At 41.3% G+C, this 14679-nt stretch overlaps 1 pseudogene; it reads left to right on the plus strand.

Moving 5' to 3' along the window:
• The first annotated feature begins 253 nt into the window (after positions 1 to 253).
• The window catches only part of LOC136503332 (ABC transporter G family member 35-like), a 42005-nt pseudogene continuing 27579 nt past the window's right edge, over positions 254 to 14679 (plus strand).

A 14679-nucleotide genomic window follows, 5' to 3' on the forward strand; every position in this document is an offset into this window, starting at 1 on the left:
TCGTAGAATTAGAGAGACAGGAGCCAACGCCCATGAGCTCGTCAAGGTGAATAACCGACACACCGTGTGAGAGGCGGCGCTGGAGCCGGTGCCTCTGGATAGTGGCGGGGTCGCTCCACGAGGAAGGGGCGGCGGCGGGGTCGCTCGGCGAGGGGCGGACATTGTCGGGGTCCATCGGTGAGAGGGTGGACGGCGGGGTCGTCCGGCGAGGGGCGGACGACCACTGGGTCGCCCGGCGAGGGGCGGACGGTGGATGGCATCGCTCTGCGAGGGTGCGACGGCGGCGGGGTTGCTCCTCGAGGGTCCGGCCAGCTGGGGGCGTGGGCGGCCGGGAGCGTGGCGCGGTCAGCTGGCCGGGGGCGCGGTGCGGTAGCCGGGTGCACGGGGTGGATATGTGCAAGCTTTGCCGAGTGCCCAAGATCTAGCACTCGGCAAAGCATCGGTTTGCTGAGTGTCCCAGGTAGCACTCGGCAAAACGTCGGTTTTAGTTTTTTCCCCATTTTTGAAACACTATAGCGCGCGGGTGGGGCAGTGAAGGGGTTTGCCGAGTGTCCCAGGTCTGACCACTCGGCAAAACAGATATTTGCTGAGTGCCATATATCGGGCACTCGACAAACTTATTATTTCATGCAATACCACATCTTAACATGTTGTATGTACCACATGTTAATACCAATCGGATCCAGAAATATACCAAATCTTAACATGTAGTACCACATGTTGTATGTGGAGAGTAGAAAAAGTTTCAAGGTCAGGAGTGAAAAAAACATATTATTTCATGCAGTTGTAGCTCAAATTCAATGTATATCAATTAAAATTCTATAATTGCACTTAACAAATTCAAATTATCAAATGGATCCAAAAAAATTACCAAAATTACACATGAATCAATCTATGTTCTCTATTGCCTATACAAAAAGTTCTGAAGTCAAACCCCAATTCGACCATCACTTTAAATCCAAATCTTACCGAATCCTTCTCTACGCTACGATTCTTCTTCTGGGATACTTCAGTTTGTAAACATCGTACGTGACAGATTGTCCAAAACCTACTCAATTTTTTTACCACGACGTCCACGTATGATATCACGAAATCTTGACAAATCTCATGATTTTCAGACTTCATTTGTTTTTTCAAGAATTTAAAAACCATTCGGCCACACCTTCGTGGTCGGGTTTCGTGAACAAGATGTTCAAAATTTCCTTTCATTTCCCGGATAAGGCCTCACACGGGACTCAATAACATGAATATCATTTTTCTACTCATTTTATTATATTATTTGAATCACTTGCAGTTCGAATTTGACTTATACCAAAAAATTCCTTTAAACGCAATAAATTAATTAAATATATCAAACGGATTCAGAAATACACCAAATCTTAACATGGAGTACCACATGTTGTATGTAGAGAGTAGAAAAAGTTTCAAGGTCAGGAGTGAAAAAAACTTTTTATTTCATGCAGTTGTAGCTCAAATTCAATGTATATCAATTAAAATTCTATAATTGCACTTAACAAATTAAAATTGTCGAATGGATCCATAAATTTACTAAAATTACACATGAATCAATCTATGTTCTCTATTGCCTATACAAAAACTTCTAAAGTCAAACCCCAATTTGACCATCACTTTGAAACCAAATCTTACCGGATCCTTCTCTATGCTACGATTCTTCTTCTGAGATACTTCGGTTTGTAAATATCGTACATGACAGATTGTCCGAAACCTTCTCAATTTTTTACCATAGCCTCCATGTATGATATCATGAGATTTTGATAAATCTCATCATTTTCAGACTTACGTTTGCTTTTTTTAGAATTTAAAAACCATTCGGCCACACGTTCGTGGTTGGTTTCGTGAACAAGAGGTTCAAAAATTCTTTTCATTTCCTAGGCAAGGCCTCAAAATGGACTCAATAACATGAATATCATTTTTCCACTCATTTTATTCCATTATTTGAATCACTTGCAGTTCAAATTTGACTTATACCAAAAAATTCCTCTAAAAGCAATAAATTAATTAAATATATCAAACGGATCTAGAAATATACCAAATTTTAACATGTAGTACCACATGTTGTATGTGGATAGTAGAAAAAGTTTGGAGGACAGGAGAGGAAAAAAAGTTTTGGCTTTACCGAGTGCTGGGGAAAAACACTCGGCAAACTAATCATGTGCTGGGGAAAAACACTCGGCAAAATTATCATTTTGCCGAGTGCTTGGAAAGCACTCGGCAAAGTAGCACTTTTGCTAACGGCCGGCACGCCGTCGGACGGCCGTCGCACCTGCCCATCACGTGATAGTATTTTGCCGAGTGTCAATTTATTGCCGAGTGTCGTCTTGTTGTTTGCCGAGTGTCTTATATTCTACACTCGGCAAATCGGGTTTTTTACCGAGTGTAATATGTATGCCGAGTGTCTTTTTCACTACACTCGGCAAATCAGTTCTTTGCTGAGTGCCCGATGGAATGCACTCGGCAAACAAAAAACACTCGGCATATTTACTGTTTCCGGTAGTGTAGATTTGGGAGCTCAAATTTTTAATTTTTTTAGATGACCTCGTGGTGTATACCAAAGTTGTAGCTCTTTATGAGTTCTATAACTTTTTTTATTTGATATTGTATAGAGGCCAAAATGTTCATTTTAGTTTATCGGATTTTTGAATTTTTCAAACGACATCCGATGTTGGCATGGCATGGTTTATACCAAACTTCTTGCTCCTAACGTGATCGAGAATTTTGTATTTTAAAACTTATTTATTTGAGATCATTTGGATGAACTAATAGTCATTTTAAGTTATTAGATTTTGAAATTTAAAATTTTGAATTTTTTAATTGACGTCGGAAGGAGAAACAATCTACCACAAAATTGTGTTCGGTGAAATCTAAAACTTTCTGAGTTGAAATTTATCATTTGAGATCATCCAGGATCCTAAATATTCAATAAATAATTACATGCCCCATGTTGCACATATATGTCACATTAGCAAAGCCACCTTTGAAATCACTCTGAACATTTTTAACGGATAATTTATCAGATTTTGGGAGTTAATTTGTGTGTTTTGTCTGGTACTCGAGGGTGGGGTGGTCTTTGAAAATTCAGCAATAAGTTCAGGTTGACAGAACGGACTAGACACCAAAGATAATTAATTTTCATTAACTGTATACATGATATTGATTTATAAAACTTTTAATATTCATGTAACATAAGATTCTATTCCATGCTAGAGCACGTGTTACTGGGTTAATATACTAAAGCCAATTATTAAATGTATAAATACATTTGTAGATCTATTGATTTATGGACGTGATACAGGTGAGATGCTGGTTGGGCCAGCAAGGGCGTTGTTTATGGATGAAATCTCGACTGGACTCGACAGCTCGACCACATTCCAGATTGTGAAGTCAATAAGGCAGTTTATCCACATCCTTGGAGGCACAGCCGTGATATCTTTGCTGCAGCCTGCGCCCGAGACGTACGAGCTGTTTGATGAGATCATACTGCTCTCAGATGGGCAGCAGATAGTGTACCAGGGCCCACGGGAGGATGTTCTCGAATTCTTTGAATCAGTGGGGTTCAAGTGCCCTGAGAGGAAGGGCATTGCTGACTTCTTGCAAGAAGTACGTATAGTTCCTCCATTAACTATCTCCACAAATAACAATATTTGATCTGTGATATAGTATCCTTTTGTGAAAATGCAAATATTGAGCAGGTTACCTCGAGGAAAGATCAGAGGCAGTACTGGGCACGGCTTGAGGAGCCCTACCAATACGTGTCTGTGAAGCAACTATCATGCTCCTTCCAATCATTTTGCACTGGCAGAGCCATAACAAGTGAGCTTGCCATTCCGTTTGACAAGAGCAAGAGCCATCCAGCTGCGCTGACAACCTCAAGGTATGGCGTCAGTGCCAAGGAACTACTCAAGGCAAATTTCGACCGAGAAATCCTTCTCCTAAAGAGGAACTCCTTTGTTTACATCTTTAGAGCCTTCCAGGTGACTAGGACCAGGTCAAAACAAATTGTTTGGAATATGTTTAGAAGTTACAACAATATAGCTAACTATCTTCTTGTTGTTTTTTTCACATGGTAGCTGATTTTATTAGCAACCATTACAATGACCCTCTTCATCTGTCCAAAGATGCATCTTGACTCAGTCACTGACGGGCGCATCTACCTGGGGGCGCTTATCATCATAGTGATGGTGGTCGTGTTCAATGGCATGAGTGAACTTGGTTTGACCATCTTCAGATTGCCAGTGTTCTTCAAACAGAGGAACCTCCGCTTTTATCTGGCATGGGCATACACTATACCTTCATGGATCCTCATGGTCCCTATCTCGTTTATTGAGGTTGGCACATTTGTTTTTGTGGCATTCTACGTCATTGGGTTTGACCCAAGTGTAGCCAGTTGATGATGTCTAAACCTATTTGTAGTGAAATTGCTTGACATATTCTTCTGACATCTCTATTCTTTTTTTTAACACCCTATAGATCTTTTGGCATGCATGGACTTCTACCTCTCTAGATATAACTGTCCAATATCATTCACTCCGAGTGTATAATAAGAATAGTATTTTTTTATTAGACTTATATTTTGACTAACATCAATTGGTTCTAGATTAGTTATAGTGTGGGTTCAAACAATATGAAGGTTACATGTTTTTGTATTTAAGAAAAAAAATAAAAAAAGTAAGGCATTATGCAGGCTGGCAGTCGGGCTCCACCAAGCGCTTTGTGGGGTTCACCTTTTCTAGGAAGCCAGTGTAGTGTCATTCTAATTGGAGAAAGTTTAATGAAAGAAATTTGGCATGCAATAGATATATGATTTCCAAGACTATGGTTCATCTTTCACCTTCCTAAATAGACCAAAGATGCCGCTCATCTATGCAGGAGAATGCTTAGATGTAACACCTAGCTAGGTATTAGATGCAGCAGTGCTACTCTGCCCTGTGCTAAGATGCTGTCAAGCACCACCTTTTAAAACACTGCTTGGGAATAATTCTAGCATACTTATGAATTTTATGAATGCTTCTGAAGAAATGTATCAGATAATACTATAGGGTATCTTTATTTATCATAGTTTTTCCTCGACAACTATATTTAAACCGCAGTTTTTGGCTTTAGGTTCTTCAAGCAATATCTTCTCCTGTTAGCAGCAAATCAGATGGCAGCGTCTCTCTTCCGATTCATTGGAGGGGCAGCAAGGAACATGATAGTTTCAAATGTCTTATCAATGTTCGTGATTCTTGTCATTATGGTTCTTGGTGGATTTCTTTTATCGAGAGGTAAATAATCAACTTGTTTACCTTTTGGACAGTTTTTTTTGTTTGTTTGTTCTATTTTTCTTTTTTCTTCAAAGAAGCTTTTCAAAATGAAAGTGATTGCTTCTCTTTGAACTGGCAGATAATGTGAAGAAATGGTGGATTTGGGGCTACTGGATTTCCCCGTTGATGTATGTGCAAAATGCAATCGCAGTGAACGAGTTCTTGGGTCACAGCTGGGATAAAATTGTGAATAACTCCATCTCCAATGAGACCCTTGGCGTGCAAATCCTCAAGTCCTGTGGATTCTTTCCAGATGCCAAGTGGTATTGGATAGGATTTGGTGCAATGCTTGGATTCACCTTGCTCTTCAACACTCTCTTCACACTTGCCCTTAGATTCCTTGAGCGTGAGTTTCTATGGACCATTCTTGTTTTAGAAAAATTCTTCACCTGAGACCGGACATGGTTCCATCTTATTTTGCAGCTTATGGCAAGTCACATCCATCTATATCTGAAAAGGTACTGAACGAAAAGGATGCCGACTTGAACGGTAATGTTCTTTCTGGTAATATTTTGGGGTCTGGAGATAGTACACATCAAGCAGCAGTCAGAAATTCTGCAAGTGATGAAGATGATTCTGGCTCTATGAAAAGAGGGATGGTCCTCTCCTTTGCCCCTCTTTCGCTCACTTTTGACAACATCAGATATTTTGTTGACATGCCACAGGTAGCTATAAGACTTTAACCCAACAAGATAGAAAATAATTCATCTTATGTTGTTAACATTGAGCCATTCATCATAACCCTCTAAGTATCTTCCACACAAAATCAACATTCAGGAAATGAAAGTACATGGCATAACCGAGAACAGGTTGGAACACCTCAAAGGTGTGAATGGATCTTTCAGACCAGGAGTGCTGACCACACTGATGGGTGTGAGTGGTGCTGGTAAAACCACTTTGATGGATGTGTTGGCAGGGAGAAAGACTGGTGGGTATATTGAAGGAAATATCAGAATTGCAGGATTTCCTAAGAAACAAGCGACATTTACGCGTGTATCAGGATATTGTGAACAAAATGATATCCATTCACCTCTTGTGACAGTCTATGAGTCGTTGGTTTTTTCAGCGTGGCTCTGCCTTCCCTCAACTGTTGATCCAGACAAAAGAAAGGTCATTCAAATTAAATAGTTATACTCTGCAGCACCTTTCAATATACGTGGTAGGCTTCACTTACCTTTGTGTATGCAGATCTTCATTGAGGAGGTCATGCACCTTGTGGAGCTCAACCAAATAAGAGATGCTTTAGTTGGACTTCCTGGAGTGGACGGTCTGTCGACTGAGCAGAGGAAGAGGCTGACCATTGCTGCGGAGCTCGTTGCAAATCCATCAATTATTATTATGGACGAACCAACCTCTGGGCTTGATGCCCGAGCAGCCGCAATAGTTATGAGGGCAGTAAGGAACACTGTAGATACAGGTAGAACTGTGGTCTGCACCATTCATCAGCCGTGCATTGATATATTTGAAGCATTCGACGAGGCGGGTGTGATTTCACCTAGGAATACTTTCTGTACTTCTCTTTGTCTTTTAGAGATTTTTTCCACGAAAACATTGGAGAGCTGTGCTTCATCAGTGGCGGATGCAGAACATGATTGAAGGGGGCTGGTCTCTTCTTCTTTCTCTCTCTATTTTTCTTCTTTCCTCCACCTCTTCTTCTCCCTCGTCCCCCCATATTTCCATTGATGCACTAGCTGTAGGGGGGCTGGATCCCCCCCAGCCCTCCCTGTAGATCCGCTCCTGTGTTTTCATTATATTAAGAAGAAAGAAAGGTGCTAGAGCCCTACAACACACGCCACACACAACCCTACACAACTCAGAAATTACATTCGCGCCCGAAAATAGAAAGGGTCTTTTAGAGATTTCCTATGCCAAGTCTCCAAAATCTTGATGTAGCTTTCTAAAACTCATTTGGTTGCAGCTTTTCCTTAACTAAAACATTGTTCATGAATGCTCGCAGCTTTTCCTAATGAAGCGTGGAGAAGAGATCTATGTTGGTCCATTAGGCCATCATTCTTCTGAACTTATAAAGTATTTCGAGGTAAAGTTACATTGCGGAGCCTATATATTCCTGATGTAATTTCAGTGGGTTTGTCAATGATATCATCTATTTTTCTTAATAACTAACTAGTCTCCTAGAAGGCCTTACTTAAATCCTAGGGTGCCTAGAAATTCACACATTAATCAAGGATAAAAGGTGTAAAGGCTAAAAATTTCATATTAATCAGAACAAATGTAGAGATATTGATTATCTAATCTTTTATGCTGTTTGTGTCAAGGTCTCCGGTTCAATATAGACATGATAATCTCATGATTTTTGGTACTGTACCATATAAAGAATGTATGAATAGAAGTACATTTGAAACTAAATTGGACCGTACATCATAATCCATATAAAGGTGGGCATTGAAATTATAGTTAATACTTAATAGACTGTATCCTCGCTACTGGAAACCAAAAATATTTGTGTGGGTTACAATTTTTCTGGTTGTAGCCTATGCTGTGCATGTACACGGTAATCAAGAGTCTGTTTGTAGGTGTCAAACTGTAGCCTTTAGCAGCATGACCTGGGTACCACATATAGTCGATCGTTAGTTATTGGTAGTACTTTCTTTTCTCGAATGACGTAGGAGAGCTACGTGTCATTTCATTAAGAAGAGAATAAAAATAACCGAGAAGAGGCAGAGCCTGCTCCCCCAAGAACCAAATAAAGGACTCTTAGCGCCACACGCTAAGAAAAACAGATGACCACTGCCCAAGAAACGCCTAAACAGCTAAAGGTAGCAAGCTACTAAGAAGCTGTTGCAGAGCCTTAGCTCCAGCCCAACACCATAACATACGAAACTAAAGATAAAACTCTTTGAACACAGGGACTAGCACCCTCAAAGACACAAGCATTCCTATACTTCCACAACTCCCAGGCAACCAGTACGATGAGTGAATTCAGTCCTTCATCTCTTTTGGAGCAGCCTTGATTGTTTTGCACCACCAGCTAGAAAAACGAGAATCCTCTAGCTTCGGTGCAACCGTGCAAGGGGAAGCAAGCCCAACACATGAAAGATAGCTGTCCAAACCTGCCTTGCGAAAACAAAAGCAACCAGGGTATGCTGTATTGTTTCATCAGCTTGATCACATACGGGACAAACAGACGGGTGAGGAAGTCCTCTTTTTGCAAGGCGGTCAGCTGTCAAACAGTGGCCCTTAATTGCCAACCAAATAAAATTTGCAACATAAAGGGGCCCAAGATTTCCAAACCCGCTTCCAAGGTGCAAAAATGATGGTCCCAGTAAAAAACGCCTTGCAGGCTGATTTGCTCGAATAAAATGATTTGTTGGTAATACTTCAGTGTATAAAATACAATATATACCATATCTTATACTACAGCCATCTAATCAAAAGATAACTACCACAATAATACCAAATAAATTCATGGTTCTTTTACTCCAGTTGTATATTGAGAATGGATATTGTTACCACTATAATATCATTACTAATGGTAGAACTCTGGTCTTCACCATGTCTGCTGGAATCGTGAATGAAAACTGATGAGAATTCAACTAAGTTAACCTTTCATACACTGAAGCCCAGAAGGGGTATGGTACTCGAGTTTCTTGTAATCTTTCCATAAATTCTGATGATTTAATTGATACATGCATAAATACTATGCAAAACAAAATATAGAATGTTTAGACTCTTGGTTGTATCGGTTTTCGAACTTTTAATACTGTGGTTGGAAAGAACATTAGTAAAATTAAATTTTTGGGCTTAAGGGTGTAACAGTAAATTTTCCCCAAGACAAAAAGAAAATAAAGTGTCCCACCTATGGAAGAAGAGGGACAGCAGGAAACAAAGAAAGCGAAAAAGCATGCGTCTTGGTGGCCCAAAGCGCCTAAACCGTAGCAGATATAATGCAGATCGGTCCTACGAAATATGCAGTGAAATTACCTAGTTACCCTTTATCTTTAGAAAATATTAATATAGGTACTGGTCCTACGCATTTTATAGAACTGTCCCCACTTATTTGGTACTTTCCATCACTTTTCTTTTAGTACATTCTATTTTTCCACCGTTCAATCTCTACCAATGGACGGTCCATATTTTTTGCACCACTGTAGAACTTGTAATCAGTTTTGATGTATAGTAAATAATAATTTCTCATGGTTCCGCGTTTTTAGGGGAAAAGATAACTAATTTGTCTTATCTTTTTTGTTTCCTTTTTTGTCTCTTGAGACCTTGTGTTGGATTTGTACTGCTTTTGTTTAGTTTGATTAATGCATCTCAGTAGGGGCAGTCCTCCTGTCCCTCCTGTTCTCTAAAAAAACTAATTACTAATAATTCGTACGGTTTGACATTTTTAGGGGATACAAGGAGTCAGCAAAATTGGAGATGGTTATAATGCAGCAACATGGATGTTGGAAGTGACAACAATTTCTCAGGAATAGACTCTAGATGTTGATTTCAGTGACAGATACAAGAAGTCTGTCATGTGGGGGCACCACTACTCCCGCAGGCAGCGCGAGACCAGGGCCACTGATGGTTCCAGCAAGGCCTAGGCACATGGTGACTGCCCTCAGATGGCGCCCAGAGCAAATCAAGGAGAGCAATATGCAAGGAAGGCTAAGTTTAGGGGATTTATAGCTTTCAATTCCTATCTTTGAATGGGCCTAAGAGCCTATATATAGTGGCTGTAATCAGACGTGAAGGGGGGAGAAAAAAGAGAAACCAATTCCCTAATCTTCCTATGGGGTTTTTCATGGCACACAAAGGTATGCTATGCATTCTAACAAAAGCTTGGGAAATAAATGAATGCGAAGCACCGAAATCAAAAAGTACTATAGCAGAGATAGAGTTGACGCTGAATGTACCCAACATGACCTCGGGTGTCTCCTGAGCAGCGTCAGATGACACATAGTTCACCTTCGTAGTGTGAGGTGGTCAGGCGTTGAACTTCTGATTGCCAGTCTGGTTCTGAGGAGCTTGCTGGTTCTACTTCTTTGGACACTGATGAGCATAGTAACCTACTTCTCCACAGCGGTAGCATGCATTGGGGTTATTGGGTGCACCACTCTTCACAAAAGCATTGTTGGGCATTCCCTGGCGTGTTGCCGGATTGCCGATCTATTGCGGGGGACGCTGATTACCATACTATTGTTGGTACTGAGGGCGTTGCTGGAACTGGTTACGCTGAGGATATTGACCATGGTTTCCCTAGTTAGATGGTCCTTGATTCCTCTACTGAAAACCCTGCTGGGGATAGGCACACGGGCGGGTGTTGCTTCCAGAAGCTTGCCCTTAAAGCCTCCTCTTCTTGGTTTCCATCTCTTTGCGCTTATCATCAATCACAATAGCGCGGTTCACTAATGTCTGAAAGTTAGGGTAGGTGTTGGACATCAGCTGGAGCTGCAGGCCATCATAAAGTCCCTTGAGGAAACGGTGTTGCTTCTCCTTATCCTCAGCTACATCATTTGGAGCATAGCGTGATAGTTGAGTAAACTTGTCACGATACTCCGCCACAGTCATGGATCCTTGCTTAAGGGATCTGAATTCCTCTTGCTTCAATTCCACCAGTCCATCGGGGATATGATATGACCGGAAGTTGTCATTGAATTCCTGCCAGATGATAGCAGGAGCATTGTTGGGGCGTCCATACTGGAAAGAATCCCACCAATCCTGAGCTGCTCCCTAGAGTTGAACAGAAGCATACAACACCTTCTCAAGATCATTGCATTGTGCTATGTTAAGTTGCTTCTCCACAGCACGCAACCAATCATCTGCCTCCATAGGGTCTGAGGCATGGGTGAACACCGATGGACGACCCTTCATAAACTCTCCACGCTTATCTCTGACCTGAACAGACGGTGGTCCTCTTGTAGGTTCGTTATCCAAGCGCTGCATCATAGCTTGCATCAACTGCGCTTGCATTCCCATCAATTGTTCCATAGTCACTGGTGGAGGTGGTGGTGGATTTATGAGAGCATCACATCCATGACCATGGCCTCTGCCTCCTCCTCCTCTTGCGGCTATCTATTTTCCAACAAATGTGCAAAATTTTTAGAGATTTCCAATTTATAGAGAGCTTATAAAGATAAGGAACAATGCTGAAAATTTTCTGGACAAGATTCAAATACAGCAGTTCAGTAAATCTGTTATAACTCGAGTTTCAGAGATCCAACAGAGGTGTACCAAGAACGGTTGGAAAGCTTAGGAGATCAGCTACAACTTTTATTCATATCACTTTTACAGATTCTGATATACACATGGTCATAAATAGAGCTAAACTGAATCTGTTCTGGGTTCCAGTCTGCGCAGAAACCTCAACTTGTGACAGCTAGATCTCATAAACCTGAATAGATATTGATGTGATTCTAGAGACATTTGAAAGATACAGAAGTCTAGGTATCTCCACAAAAATTTCAGAATTTTTGGCAGCACAGATTTCGAGATACAAGATAAAGATTACAGTCTGCTCCAGAAAACAGCACAGCAGAGATAAGATAAAACAAACCCATCTACATTAAGAACATCATCTAAACTTAAGGTTCAAACCTAAGGAAGTTGTGGACATGCCCACAAACCTCCAGCAATCAAACAAACTCCAAAACATCCAAGTTTACAATTAAAAACATCTAATCATTAAAGTTCACAAGACCAAACAAGACTAGACATGACTCACGAACTAGCAACGTTGTAACATTAAGCAAGGCACCTAACACCTATAGGGCGGTGTCAATCATGGTGAATGACCGGCGCTTCTTCTTGTAGATCAGTGATAGCCCAAGTTGAGCACGTAGTTCATCAACTTGCTTTTGGAGACGTCTCTCGGCCCTCTATGATGCACGCAGCTCTCCCTTGACTTCTTCATCTACCCCTTGCATGGCATGGACATGTTTCACTGTTGCTTCCAGAGTTGGGTCACTCTCTGGTGGAGCCAGGACCTGCCAGTTACCCTCATGATCATTGCGAGGAAGGTACCTAAAATGATCCTCCTTCATGGCCTCAAAACGACGGCCATGGTAGTAGATGTAGGCGTCCTGCGCTGCATCTTCCATGCCATCCAATGCATGTCCCTTCTGGCAGGGGCACGGTGGACAGTCTCCACCTCATGTCCATTCTTTATGTCATTCTAAGCAGTGACAACCAGCTCTACCTTCTAAAAGGTTGCCTCCAAAGGATGCTGGTACTCCGCACAATGATAGCTGATGGAGGCGTGTAGATCAGGATAGTAGTCATCCAACACATGTGTAAGGAGGGTGTGGTAGTAGGCCATCTCTAGGGCTAGCTTGAAGTAGTACTTGCACTTCCAGCCTACCTCCTCATCCACCATAGGGACAGCTGGGGATGGCACAGGTGTAGGTGAAGTAGCTGATGACTCCTCGGGTGTAGCTATAGCAGGATAGATAGGTGCATCCGCTGGAGTAGGAGTAGGTGCAGGTGTCGGGGTAGCCATCTCCTCATCATTGGAGATGATCACAATCTCCTTCTCCGCCTGTGGAGCACGGGGGGTGAACAAGGCACGGTAGCCTGCAGTGCTGAGGCGGGCAGTCTTCGGGTTATGAGACATCTATAGATTTAAAGTGAGATAGAATTAGAATCAACAATTTTATATAATAGATTAAGGTATGAAAAGCATAAATGTTTTAATAAAATAACAAGAATAAGACAGTAAGCATGAAACCAGAGGAGCAAAGATGCTAAAACGATCGTTTCTAACTAGGCTTGCGTCCTACAGTCAACACAGCTTTAATACCAATTTGTCACACCCAATTTTAAGGATAAAATTGAATGCACTAAACTCATATGTGCCCAGGGATCAGTCACACACACAAGTTGACAAATTATAAAAAGTATCATCATAGTGTATCTTACATCATGATTAATAATAACACATAGTCTTACACAACATAGCAGAAGATAAAATGATAACTCTCTCGTGGAACTCCATCATAGGGAAGGTCAACTGGTTGACCACAAGCCTAATAATCCTCAGGAAACTCCTCATACCCGTTGTCATCTGTTACCCATCTGGGATTTTTATCCAAATATAGAAAGTAAACAAGCGTAAGTACTTCCCATACTTAACAAGATAACATGGGGTTATGAAGCTCAAAAAGGATGACACAGGTTTACTGCAGTTAGCACTTTTAGTAAGTCTAGATTTTATTAACAAGTATAATCAAGTTATGCTTAAGCTCCCATTTAAACCCACATAAGCAGATATCAGAATCATTTGCATCATATTATCATCGTATACCATCATAAATGAACCACAATGAGTAACCAATTATTCTATGAGTTTTCCGGGCCGCTCGTGACCGTGAGCACGGCTGTTATAACAGTTTGTAACCCTTTGCAGAGGTGGTGCACACTCACCGTGAGTCGTGATTCCCATATGCCTAGGTTAATTACTCCATATCACTGCCAAGGTGAGCGGGCAGGGTACACTATGAAGCTATTTCATAGGTTTCTCTAACAAGTTAGGGCCGCTAGGTTTCCTCGGCAGGCAGATATAGGAACCCCCCTTTCCTATGGCACATATCCATCGTGGCTATACATATAGGAACAGAGGCAGCCCTATACCCAATGTGGCAAGCCCCTTTTGCACCATAAAGGTAACCTCTAACAAGCTAGAAAAGGTCCTATTACTGAGCTAAAGTCCGAGCCATGTGACTCTCACGGTTGCACTGTCAGTCCCAGCTTTTGTTGATAGATAAGTCCTTATGGAGGGCCGAGAGCAACATGATCGAAAGTCATTTGCTCCTTTGCCCTATGGATCAGTTGTTATAAAGCATGTTTTACCTTTAGTTCCATAGAACCATTAACCATTGTATAGATCATGTTCAGTTTGAGCGCAAGTAATCTACCCATATGTAATTAACCCAAAGGAGTCAAGGGAACATGTCATCAAATAACTAGCATGTCCTTATGGTTATCAAATTTAGACACATGCACATGAGTGAATGATTAAAGTGAATATGACATCAAGGTAGGCCCTTGCTATACTTGCCTTGGTTAGCAAACTCCTGCTAATCCTGTTGGTCATGAAAGTACTCCTGGTCACCAACGTTCTCCTCACCATCTGAACACGACCAACACAACAACATACAACATTCCAGGAGCATTCATGCAAAGCAAACAATACTATAGTTAGAATAGTACACCAGCAGTATAGAAAACAAATTAAAATATTTATGAAAAGAATATATGTCTCGCTACCATCACGGCAACGCGAAGTTCACGAAAAACAGAGCTAATACGCGAAAGTTATGATTTAAACGGGATTTCCTATAGCAATTTATTTGCTTAAATCTAACCATAAAATTTAAAAGTTGCAAACATGATTAACAGTGGTACTAACACGTAG

The sequence above is a fragment of the Miscanthus floridulus genome, chromosome 14 (genome assembly GCF_019320115.1).
Source record: "Miscanthus floridulus cultivar M001 chromosome 14, ASM1932011v1, whole genome shotgun sequence".
In the NCBI taxonomy this organism is placed as follows: domain Eukaryota; kingdom Viridiplantae; phylum Streptophyta; class Magnoliopsida; order Poales; family Poaceae; genus Miscanthus; species Miscanthus floridulus.